This window comes from Suricata suricatta, chromosome 10 (assembly GCF_006229205.1).
Source record: "Suricata suricatta isolate VVHF042 chromosome 10, meerkat_22Aug2017_6uvM2_HiC, whole genome shotgun sequence".
NCBI lineage: Eukaryota > Metazoa > Chordata > Mammalia > Carnivora > Herpestidae > Suricata > Suricata suricatta.
Window position 1 is genome coordinate 65,965,584 of NC_043709.1, and position 12,865 is coordinate 65,978,448.

Below are 12,865 nucleotides of genomic sequence, written 5' to 3' on the forward strand. Positions count from 1 at the left end.
GGTAATGTTACTAGGAGAGAGGCTGTCTGACCTTAAATATATATAAACTGTAATGCAACCGCTAAAATTAACCATAAAAAGTGATAGCTAATGTATCAACAAAGTAGATAAAATGATATCATAAAGAATACTCAATCTTCTCTGGAAAACAGTGTGGAGGCTCCTCAAAAAACTATCCATAGAACTCCCTTATGACCCAGCAATAGCCCTGCTAGGGATCTACCCAAGGGATACAGAAGTGCTGAGGCATAGGAGCACATGTACCCCAGTGTTCACAGCAGCAATGTCAACAATAGCCAAAACATGGAAAGAGCCTAAATGTCCATCACCTGATGAATGGATCAAGAAGATGTGGTATATATATACAATGGAGTACTACATGGCAATGAGAAAGAATGAAATGTGGCCATTTGTAGGAAAGTGGATGGACCTGGAGGGTGTCATGCTAAGCGAAATAAGTCAGGCAGAGAAGGACAGATACCCTATGTTTGCACTCATAGGTCTAACAGAAGAGACCTGGCAGGGGACCATGGGGAGAGGAAGGGGGAAAGAGACCAGGGGAGAGTGAGAGACACAGATCAAGGGAGACTACTGAATACTGAAGACAAACCATGGACTGAAGGCAGAGGGGGGGATGGTCATGGAGGGGGGCACTTGTGGGGAGAAGCACTGGGTGTTATATGGAAACCAATTTGACAATAAACTATTTAAAAAAAATACTCAATCCAAAAGAAGGCAGCAGAGGAGAAATGGAAACAAATGAAGAATCCATGGAACAAATAGAAAACACATTGCAAGGTGATGGATTTAAACCCAATCATATCAACAGCCACATAAAATGAAGCTAGAAATATCCGATGTAGAGACAGTGATTGTTGAGGCACGTGGGGGAGTCAGTTGATTAAGCATCCAGCGCTTGACTGTGGCTCAGGCTCAGGTCATGCTCTCACATGCTGGGCTCCGTGTTGAACATGAAGGCTGCTTAAGATTCTCTCTCTACCTCTGCCTGTGCCCTGCCCCTGCTCTCATGTGTGTTCTGTCTCTCATTTCCTCTCTCTTTCGGGCGGGGGGGGGGGAAGACCGTGATTATCAGATTGGATGAAAAAGCAAGAGCTGACTAAACGCTGCCTTCAAGAACCACTTTTCACATAAAGAAAATCGGTTAAAAGTAAAAGCATGGGGCTTATGACAGGCTGGAGCCCTGGCATCTGGGACGTGTGGGCTTTCTCTGGGGGGAGGGGGCCGCCTGTTCCACAGAGTCATGAATCACGGAATATGGCCAATTTCTCAGACTGGAGAAAATGCATCAATGAGAATCAGGAGCCCAATCAGCTTGGAGTAACTGTGCTGGCTTGGTGTCTTTTAGTGGAAACTGGATGTGACATGTGTGAGAACGATCCAAAATAAGAAGGAACTGAAAAGAGAGAAGCTATTCCTGGATTGACATATTAATCATGTGCAGGGAGAAACTACCTAAGTATGAAGAAAGTGTTCCCTCTAGGAACATTCGACGACGTTATTAGGAAATGACAGATGAATGCAAGAAATCCTTGCACATAGAAACAGAAGTTTCATCTTGTTTGAGGCAAGGATAAAGATACTTTATAAAGAGCATCTATACTTGGATGGCACAGTCCAATGTATCTGTGATGGAAGTGGATATCTGGATGTTAGGCTTGAGGAAGACAAACCGATTCCGATTTGTACGGAGAAAGGAGACAGAATGCTTGCCGGGAGGGATTTGTCGCCACCTTGCCCTGGGTGAAAGGAGCCAAACAAGGGCCAGGCAGCTGTTTGTTGTAGAACCGGTACTGCTGCACACAACTGACCAGCTGACCATTTTGATGTTCAAGGACAGCTGACAAAATTTGGGGGCACAAACAACAGAGTGGTGCTCTCTTGAAACCAATAAACTCTTCAGAAGTCCTGAGTGTGATAATTAAGCAGAAATTTCATTTCCCCTTTGCTTTTACATTGTAAACCTGAAGCTAGCCTCTTTCTCCTTCCTGGATAATCTGATCAGATTTTTATTTAATGAAACAAAACTGGTTTTGACATGAGATAAATGGAAAATGTGGATACGTTACATTTATGAAATGCGTTATGATTCATTTTCTCCAACTAAATCAAGAAGTGTGGTTCAGTAGACCTGTGTTAGCATACACATCCCACCACAATCTGCATGAAAACAGTCTTCCAAATTATGACCACTTAGCATATTTTACCTGAATACTACTCTTAGGCTGTAAGTCAAATATCAGTCAATGCCATCCTTGCGCTACAGGACACTTCTGCCCACCACCCTTTTTCCCCTTATTTTGAGGCACTGGGGAGAGAGCCTATCATTGGACACACTCTCAATTACTTACACAACTTTCCTGTTCAAAATAAAATAACAGTCTTAATTTTATGTAAATGAATGTGCATACCTTAAATTCAGGCATGTTTAGTGCTTTTGTCTAGTTTTTTGAACTAGACAGAGTTTGTTTCAGGTTCTGTGTATCTCTGTGAATAAAAAGGAGGCTCCATCGTAGAGCAAAGTGCCTAGGCTGAGTCCCAGCATGGCAGGGAGATGGAATTACCATGTTCCTTGATGTTCTTGTCCCAAAAGTGATGGCTCCCAGGACCTTGAGGTGGTAAAGCTGGCAAAAATTTACATACATGTCAAAGGGAGAAAGAAAGGATTCTCAAGCATTAGGCTTCTCACAGAAATGCTTTTAACAGGGATTGAAGCCTCTTTCTCCTCTGGCATCTGGAAGATTCTAAATTCTTTTATTTGCCCCTGCCTTACCCAGAAACCAGGTGGACAAGGGGACATCGTTGTGGAGAACAGAGGAGGCAGAAGATGAAGAACCAGGAATAAGTCAAGTCCCCTACTTCCAATCATCACGAGGATCCAGAAATCCCTTTCTTAAACTGCCATGTGTTCATCTGGAAGAGGAGCCAGGGAGGAGAAGAAAATCTGAAGTGCTGAGCATTTATCCTGATGATATTGTTTCCTTAAGAGACTGCTTAAAGTATTAGCCAGAGCTGAATTTATCAGACTGTGCTATGTTATTCTTTTGCTATTCAGTGGGGTAGGAGTTCATGAAAAAAAAAATTCAGTTACGGCAAACATAGAAGTAACATTTTCTTTGCCACTTTGTATCTGATATATAGATTTGTGTCTCTGCTGGACAGCGATCTATAAATCACTTGCACCATTTATTTATTTATTTATTTATTTATTTATTTATTTATTTATTTATTTTAATTTACATCCAAGTTAGTTAAGCATATGATGCAACAATGATTTCAGGAGTAGATTCCTTAAAGTCCCTTACCCATTTAACCCACCCCCACCCCACAACCCCTTCAGCAACTCTCTCCACATTTAAGAGTCTCTTATGTTTTGTCCCCCTCCTGTTTTTATATTATTTTTGCTTCCCTTTCCTAATGTTCATCTGTTTTCTATCTTAAATTCCTCATGTGAGTGAAGTCATATGATATTTGTCTTTCTCTGACTGACTAATTTCACTTAGCATAATACCCTCTAGTTTCATCCATGTAGTTGCGAATGGCAAGATTTCATTCTTTTTGATTGCTGAGTAATACTCCACGATGTCCTCTTCATCCATTCATCCATCGATGGACATTTGGGCTCTTTCCATACTTTGGTTATTGTTGATAGTGCTGCTATAAACATTGGAGGACTTGCACTGTTATTTTATTTTATTTTTAAATTTAAAAAATTTTAAACATTTATTTATTTTTGAGAGACAGAGAAACAGAGCATGAGCAGGGGAGGGGCAGACAGAGGGAGACACAGAATCCAAAGAATGCTCCAGGCTCTGAGCCGTCAGCACAGAGCCCGACATGGGGCTTGAACCCAAGGACCGTGAGATCATGACCTGAGGCAAAGGCAGCCACTTAACTGACTGAGTCACCCAGTGCCCTGCACTGTTATTTTAAATTTGCATTATTGGCCATGGCTTGGCTCATTTGTAGGAAAATCTAACCAAATGGTTGCAAACCAAACCCAAAAACCTTAAAAAAAATTTTTTTTTAATGTTTATTTAGTTTTGAGAGAGAGAGACAGTGCAAGCCACGGAGGAGCAGAGAGAGAGAGAGAGAGAGAGGGAGACAGAGAATCGGAAATAGGCTCCAGGCTCTGAGCTGTCAGCACAGAGCCTGATGCAGGGCTCGAACTCACCAACCATGAGATCATGACCTGAGCTGAAGTCAGACGCTTAACTAAGCCACCTAGGCGCCTCCAAAAACATTTTAAGTATGGATGAATCACTTAAAAATTACATATGCATGGCTGTAGTATGAAATAAATATATACACTTAGGAGTTAATATCTAGTCTTGAATACTGTGGACAGAGATTAATATAACACATTCTTAAGGTTTTGTTTGCCCTTTTCCAAGACTCCTTCTCTCTGCATACAAACAAACAAAAATTGAAAAACTGTTATCATACATGTCCTACCATATCAGAGAGGAAGAACAAATATTACATGGAAATGTTTGTTCAATATGTGGCTTAAACAAACCTCCCAACATCAAAGGTTCACAGCAAAAGGGGTAAATGTTGGTTAAATTAACCACTGGAGCAAAAGAACTCTTACGTGGAATCCTGTTTAAGCAAAAAGAAAAACATTGTTTCAGAACGAGTTACATGGGTGAAGCTCCCTAGGGCAATGCTGTTGGTGTAATTATTTCAAGCTTCCTATTAAACAGCTAGGCACTCAGAGGTTCAGTTTGCCTGTTGTATTCCAGCTGAGTGAAACCCGCGCTAATGGCCTCTCAGCTTCCTATTTTGGGCCTAAAACACAATACTGAGTGTAGCTGAACCTTCCAAAGGACTGTGTTTTTTCCTTTTAGAAGCCGTGATTCCAATTCCCTAAAAAGTCTAGAATAAACTGCAAGAAATAGCTGGGAATTTTATGTTAAAAGAGCAGTAATTGGATTGTATGCACACAGCTTCCTAGAACACCATGGCTCAGCACTATGTAGAGAGGGTTGTGTTCAATTCGTTTAAGTCATAGCCCCTTTGCTCAAGACATGGAGTCAGTTGATTCTAGAAAGGAGATAAACACATTAGGCAGTCATGTTGTGGTGGGGACCCCTCCCTAAGGAGAGAATAAAAAGAGGAGAGAAGACTTCAAGGTCACCTGGATGTGCGCCCAGGTGCCTACATCCCCCATGACTTTGTACCACATATGGGAGACAAAGAAATAGAAAATGTATTAAAAAAAAAAACTACACCATGTGATATGGGCCGCTCAGTTCTTTGGGTACAAACCCAACTGAGCAGTGCTGGCATGAATAAAAGTTGCTTCCTAGGAAAAAAAAAACCTCAGTGTCACAACGTTCTGTGTGAGAACCCTGCAATGATGTGTGGAGGCTTAGAGCTGTCTAGTCTGAGGCACCTGGGGGGCTCAGTTGGTTAAGCGTCCGACTTCGGCTCAGGTCATGATTTCACGGTTCATGGGTTCGAGCCCCAGGTTGGGCTCTGTGCTGACAGCTCAGAGCCTGGAGCCTGCTTCAGATTCTGTATCTCCCTCTCTCTCCAGCCCTCCCCTGCTCGTACTCTGTCTCTATCTGTCTCTTAAAAAAAAAAATGGAGCTGTCTAGTCTTAGGAGCTGTTCCTTGACTTGTGCTGATTCGTTATGTTCAGAAAGAGTAAGGGAAATTTATTTATTAAAAGAATTTAACACAGCTCCCAGAATTATTTTATTTTTTTAAATTATAGTTTATTGTCAGGTTGGTTTCCATATAACACCCAGTGCTCATCCCAACAAGTGCCTCCTCCATGCTCATCACCCTCCTTCCCCTCACCCTTTCCCCTCATCAACCCTCAGTTTGTTCTCTCTTGGTTTTGCCTCCCTCACTCTCCTTAACTATTTTTTCCCCTTCCCCTCCTCTATGGTCCTCTGTTGAGTTTCTCCTGTTACACTTAAGAGTGAAAACATATGGTATCTGTCTTTCTCTGCTTGACTTACTTCACTTAGCATGACACCCTCAAGGTCCGTCCACTTTGCTACAAATGGCCAGATTTCATTCTTTCTCATTGCCATGTAGTATTCCATTGCATATATAAACCACATCTTCTTGATCCATTCATCAGTTGATGGACATTTAGGCTCTTTCCATGATTTGACTATTGTAGAAAGTGCTGCTATGAACATTGGGGTACTTGTGCTTCTATGCATCAGCACTTCTGTATCCCTTGGGTAAATCCCTAGCAGTGCTATTGCTGGGTCATAGAAATCTGAGAATGTGTATTTCTGCTGGATCTGTCCTTGAAAGATACCCTGTTGTTAAATTTTTGAGACACACACAAGCTCATATTTGGCTCCAAAATGTGTCTCTGGGGGCAGTGACAGACAGATAGACATATATATATATATATATACACACATACATACATATATATGTAAATGTATATGTATGTATGTGTGTATATATATGGATTTAAAGCACTGAAATAACTTGCTCAGGAGATTATTGAACTAGGAAAGTGGCAGAGCTGGAATTCAAATTCAGGCAGTTTAGATTCTTAACCAAGATCGACACTGTTAATCAAGGTGCTATGCCAGCAGGCTTGTACCTCTCGGATCCTTCAGAAAGCTCAAACAAACACCCTGCAAAGACTGATTTATATTTTAGTATCTTACTTTGGATGATGATACGGGATAGCTTCACTTTTATTTTAACTCTAATTTGTAGGCCCTGAAGCTAAAATGAAAAGGCATAATCATTAGGCTACTTTCATGTTGAACACCATCATTTTCCACTTTCTGCTGTTTTAAATTATCCTCCCCCCCCTTTTTTTTTGTTCTCTATGTGTAGAATTTTAGCCATAGCTGAAATGATGTAACTTTACAATAATGAAGTTTGGTAAACATCAGGATATCAGAGAAAATGGACCCTTCTGTTCAGAAGAGTTATAGGAGGATCCAAAGCATAAGATTAAAGAGGTTTACAGATGCATGCAAATGTGGACTTTAACACTATAAAATTCATGTACAACTCAGTTTACTAAGTCAACTAAGTGAATTCACATAGTTAAAGTACTCTGTGTATGGTAAAGTGTTATACTAGGGTTTTTTTTTCCATTTTTGTTTGTTTTTCTGCTTTTTGCTAAATCAGTTCTTCAGAAATGTAGACACAATAGGGAAATAGGACGGCAGAGCCTAAAGGGTAACGGCGATTGCCCTTCATTAGTGTTTCTGCTGGGAGGTTCTGCTTTATAGCAAAGCATCATGGAAATAGTTTTAGCACCTTTGACTCCTCGATGCCAGCCTAAGAACTCTATTACATGACAAGCTGCATCCTTGAGTCATTTTGTAGAGCTCTATGCAGTGTTACAAAATAGACAAGCATTTACATTCTCTTATCAAGTCATTTAGATTTTCTGAGCCTCTGTTTCCTTCCCTGTAAAATGAGCATCATGAGATCATTGCGAGATAAGACTTAATGTATATGAGGAAGTAAGTTGCTATAAGAATCCATGGGTTCATCAGTACTGCATTCTTTATGTGAAAAACATGGACCAAGAGATTAATCCAACATAGTAAATTCAAAACCTGGGTGTCCAAGCCAGTGGTTCCCAAAGGCCTCATTACTATCCGTTTGCATCCAAATTGGAAAGAAATAAACACTTCTATCCTCTCTCTGTCCTTGCAGGGTTTCCTGTGTCCCTCTCTCTCTTTGCTCTGTCCTGTCTTTTCAAAGACTCTTTAGCAACCACAGTTGTATACCCAACCATCATTAATATTTTATTATCACAAATAACACTCTGAAACTGTCTCTCTATGACCTTTATTATCTCTTGTTCACAGAAATGTACTGAAGGATGAGACAATCCTGGCCTAATGGGTGAAAATACGATGTTTTCTCAGAAACTGGAATAGAGAACAGCCCTTGGCTAAACCACTCTTTATATTTAAGATCAGAATGCCCCTTTTATTCTATTTTTTTTCATGTTTATTTATTTTTGGGAGAAAGAGAGTGAGAGCAAGGGAGAGAGAGAAAGAGAGAGAGCGAGCGAGCACACAAGTAGGGGAGGGGCAGAGAGAGAGAGAGAGAGAGAGAGAGAGAGAGAGAGAGAGAGAGAGTGAGAGAGGAAACACAGAATCCAAAGCGAGCTCCAGGCTCTGAGCTGTCAGCACAGAGCTTGACGCAGGGCTCAAACCCACAAACCGTGAGATCATGACCTGAGCTGAAGTTGGCTGCTCAACTGACTGAGCCACCCAGGTGCCCTGGAATGGCCCTTTTAAAACTTACAAAGCGTTGCTATTAAGAAACATTCTCTGAGTACTGATTGAAGAAAGCTCTCATAATGTTTAAAGTCTGACAACGTGCTACTTGTTAAAAAGATTCTCTAGGAAGAGCTGACTTAAAATAATCAAGTCCCCTGGGTCACAAATGAGAAACTATTAGGAATTTGGGAACATGTATTTCTGCTGGATCTGTCCTTGAAAGAGACCCTCAGAAAGCTCTTTATCTTTCCACAGCAGACATAACTCAAAGCATCAGTAATGACAATGATTTTGCTATGTGTGAGACCTGCTCTCATGCATTCTTCTGTCTTTCTCACTGTTCCAAGGGGGCATTATTATTATTATTATTTTTTTTTTTACATGGCGACAGTCTACAGCTCATTGAGTCAGTGAGAGATGAGTAGGGACTGAACCCACCACTCTCACTCCAGCGCTCTGTGGTTCCTCTTTGACATAACCTCCTGAAATCCCTTCCTCATGGGAGGATCCTTCTCAGCTGTTTTCCAGGGCCGATCGTGGCCATAACCCTGACGTCTTCAGTACTTTCTCCTTGCCTTTCTTCATTCCCCTCCTTGCACCTTCCCCGTGCCTGCACTGGCACCGTCCAGTCTTCCCCCTGTACCATGACCACTAGCTGTCCTTCACAGGCTCTGGCGGGCTTGTACCTCCCGGATTCTACCAGGAGGAAGAGCTTCTCCATCTGCTTTCCTCCAGATCCACTCCTTTGAGGCTACCAAACTCATTAAAGGTCAGCAGCAGCTCAGTGTCATTCTTCTTGGGGATAGTTTGGATTTTTCAATAGGAGATAGAATAATGGCAGAGTGAAGCAGTGCAACAGGCAGTCGTAGCTGGGACAAGGCCTTTGGGCACGGGAATTGTTCTAGCATATGTTAGTTGGTGCAACGGCTGCTTTGACACTGGAAAGAGTGTGGCAATCAACTAGCGATGCCAGCTTTAGTCAAGAGTGTGGGACATAGGTAGGTGCTGGTATTGCTGACTCTGGCTGGAGCAGAGGCTTGAAGATGTGAACCTCAAGGCATGTTCAGTGCATTGTGAATACTCAGTTTAGTTGAAGGAGTCTTTCTGCTATACTCACCTCTGGTTTTGCATATATATATCTATCCCTTGCTTTGCCTCCATTTTGACACTTGGTTGTGCAGAGATCTGCAGCCCTGTGTGGGGTCCAGCCAGCCAGCCACCCTGGGGCTATAGAGAAACATCGTAGGTAACAGATACCAAGCTGCCTGTGAGGCCTGTGAGTATGAAATGGATTAGGATGAAGAATCATAACCCTATTTGTTAGGGCTCAAAGAATCAGGGTCCTGGGAAATTCTGTGTCTCTGGGTAAAAGGAGGACAGCAGGCCTACTGCTCCAGAGGGCCAGCGGCCACTGTTTAGTGCTTGTAATGTTGTTTCCTGGTGGCTGACCTGTCACCTTCTGGGACTCCCCTTTGAAGGGCAGAAGCCCAGAGATCTGTGCAGCCTGTCCCCTGGAGATAAATGACCCTGAGATGATTCATGCCTTACTTTCCTGCTTCTGTTCATTTTCATATCACCTGTCAGTTCAGTTTTACATGGTGTTTCCTACTTAAAGCATCATTTCCCAATAATGAGAACCAGAACCATTTCCCATCCACTTCCCAGTATTCCGCCTAAATTTGGGGGTTTATTTTATTCTGAAAGCGTGAGTAGAGTTCCAATATATCCTGTCTTTTTCAAATATGTACAAAAATATAAAAATATGTACAAAATAGTGCTTTCTCTATGATTCAAGATAGCTGTCTACAATGACAAAAGCAGGAAAATAAATAGGCGGGATAGAAAGGAAAACTAATAGAGAAATTATATTCTGGCCAGAAGCGCCTCCATTTCTGGATCATCAGCAATGATTTCATCTAGGTCTAGATGAGAAACAAACTGGTCAATGGCTTTCATTAATTTGGGGTGGGCACAGGATATTTGTTACATTCTTAAAATACACGATGTTTTGAAGACAACTATAAAATATGTGAGGTATGGATACAAGCATGGGAGAAGACAACAAAACAATAATTCTTCTGCCTCTTGAGATACAGAAAATATTTGCTTCTTCCTCAAGACTATCTCTCAGGATAAATCCTTTGGGATCACACCACGAGAGAGAATTACCTAAGTGAACTGAGGCTAAGGAGAAAAATAGGCATTAGAAACTTTTCTGGCATCCTGTCTTCCTAAAATAGAATGCTAGATATACAGGCTCTTATGGAATATATTAAACATGATTTGGAAATAGAATTACATTGCAGACGTAATCCATATAGCCCTTTACCTTGTAAAAATTAAAACGTCACAGGCTAAATTATTTTTGCTCGCTACCCAAATGCTAGTGCCCTCTGCCCAGGAATAGTTTTCTGTGTATTCTTACTTGCATTTACAAACATTTATTATTTATAGGAAATGTATATTATTGTTTTAGTGAGTATGCTTGTTTTAATACTAATGATAACATTGGGTATGTATAGTTCTGCAACTTCTATTTTCCATCAACAATGTGTCTTTGAGATATTTCCATGTGAGTGTGTACAGCTCTATCTCATATAATGCATATCTCATATCACACATGTAAGTGTTGGTTATAGTTTTTGAACTAATCCATAATATGCCACAATGAATATGTGTTTAGGTTATTTGACCATTCTGCTCCCGATGGACAGATACATTGGGTGTTTGCACTTTCACTCTTACATATCTTGACCATGTCTTCTCCATCAGATGTGCAAAGTTTCTTTAGGGAAGATACTAAAAACATTTGCTGAGACATAAGATACGTACCATTGTGAATTCTGTTAGCTGGTGATCAGAATATATATTTGCATACATTCTCTACCTGTACTAATATTGTCAAACATTTAAATGTTAGCCAATTTAATGGATTAAAAAATGATACCTTACTGTTGTAACTTTAACTTTCTTTATTTCCATTGAATTGAGCATTGTTTTTGAGGTGCTTGCATGTCATGCCCTGTATTTTCCTTCTGTGAGTTGCCTGCTTGCATGTTTTAGGATTTTTTTTTTGGCCCATTTTTATACTGAGTAATTTGCTCTTCCTCCCATTTTCAGAGATATTTCTTTGTCTATTCCAGAAGCCAATCTTTTATCTATCATATGCCAAAGTATCTTCTTCTGGTCTACCATTTTTTAAAAATCTTTTTCTTCATGATGTTATTTGTCATGATGTTTTATTGTCATATTTGAAGTAGCTAAGTTTACAAGCCTTTTCTAATTTTTTTTTTTTTTTTTTTTTGTATCCTAACAAGGACCTACCTATCCAAGGTCAAGTATGTATTTTCATTTACTTGTTTTGGATACTTTTGTCTTTTGATCTGATCTTTAGGACTTTACTCTGCTTGTAATTTATTTTGTAATTAGCATGAAATGAAAATATATCTTATTTGCTTCCCAACAGAGTTCTGGTTCACCCAATACTATTTATTTATTTATTTAAAAAAAAATTTTTTTTTTTTGATAGAGTGTGTGTACACGTGTGAGCAAGGGAGGGGCAGAAATAGAGAGAGAGAGAATCCAAAGCAGGCTACAAGCTGTCAGCTCAGAGCCTGATATGGGGCTTGAATTTATGAGCTGGGAGATCATGACATGAGCCGAAATCAAGAGTCAGATATTTAACTGCCTGAGCTACCCAGGTGACCCAACCTAATACTATTAATTAAACAACCTTCCCACTGATTCGAAATGCTTTCTTTTGCAAATATGAAATATATGTGTGTGTGTGTGTGTGTGTGTGTGTGTGTGTGTACATGTATATATATGCAGAATTTCTGTTCTAGTCCAGAGGTCCACTTTATTCCTGTTCCAATACCACATTGCTTAAAAATTACTCTATCTTATAATAAAGTTTGATATTAAAAAGATCAAAAGTCCCAGAATTTGTTCTTCATTTCCAAAATTACCTCAACTATGGCTTGCATTTACTGGTTCATGTGAATTTTAGTATGATCTTGCCAAGTTACATAAAAAGATAATTTGGGGCTTTTCATTAGGAGCACATTGAATTTAAAGATTAGTTTGTGGAGACTGGAATGTTTACAAACACTGAATCTTCTTGTATACAGTCAGGTATATATATTTAATGTTTATTTGTTTATTTTGAGACAGTCAGAGAGAGAGAGAGAGAGAGAGAGAGAGAGAGAGAGAGCACAAGTAGCAGAGGGGCGGAGAGAAGGGATCAGAGAATCCCAAGCAGGCTCTGCACTATCAGCGCAAAGCCTGATCTGTGCTTGATCCTATGAACCGTGAGATCATGATCTGAGCCAAAAGCAAGAGTCGAACTCTTAACCGACTGAGCTGCCCTGGTGCCCCACAATCAGATATATTCTTGAGTAATACTTTAGAGTTTTCTCTAAAAGGGTCTTGTGCATCTTGATAAGTTTGTTTAGATATTTTATAGCTTTGTTACTGTTGCAAATGGTATATTTTTCAATTGCTTTTTGCATGTGTTATAGGAAACGGTAGTACTTTAAAATTCTTTTTTTCTTTTTTTTAACATTTATTTATTTTTGAGAGACAGAGAGAGACAGAGCATGAGCATAAGAAGG